The sequence below is a fragment of the Corylus avellana genome, chromosome ca6 (genome assembly GCF_901000735.1).
Source record: "Corylus avellana chromosome ca6, CavTom2PMs-1.0".
In the NCBI taxonomy this organism is placed as follows: domain Eukaryota; kingdom Viridiplantae; phylum Streptophyta; class Magnoliopsida; order Fagales; family Betulaceae; genus Corylus; species Corylus avellana.
The window spans coordinates 20,075,248-20,075,826 of NC_081546.1; positions in this window are offsets into that span (position 1 = coordinate 20,075,248).

Sequence of the window (579 nt, forward strand, 5' to 3'; positions counted from 1 at the left end):
AAAATTAAAAAAAAAAAAAAAATGTTAAGAGTCACATAGAAATTTATTTCAAACATATTACATTCTGTCTTTAAAAAACACGAATTTAATTTATTTAAGAGGTTAAATTACCTTTTTTCTCTATAAACTATAGCGTCTTAGTACTTTTCCTCCATGAACTATTAACTATGACACCTAATCCCATCAAACTAACATCTTATGACAAAAAGTTTCATTTCGTCAGTCAAATGTGTCAAAATTGATGGCCAACGGTCATGTGTAAGCCATGCGTCATGACTGTTGACTGTCAATTTTAACCTATTTGATTGACGGAATGAAATTTTTTATCATAAAATGGTAATTTGATAGGATCAGGTGTTATAGTTGATAATTCATTAAAGAAAGTGCTAAGGCACTATAATTTATAAGGACAAAGATAATTACTCATTTATTTAATTCGAATATAAATTATAAGAAATTAGTGTATAAATTCTTCCAATATATGAAAATAGGAATTTGAAGGGGGCCGGTGATGTTGGATATTTCAAAGTCAGCATCACATGGGATGAAAGAGGAGACAAAGGAGATTGGGTGGGAACC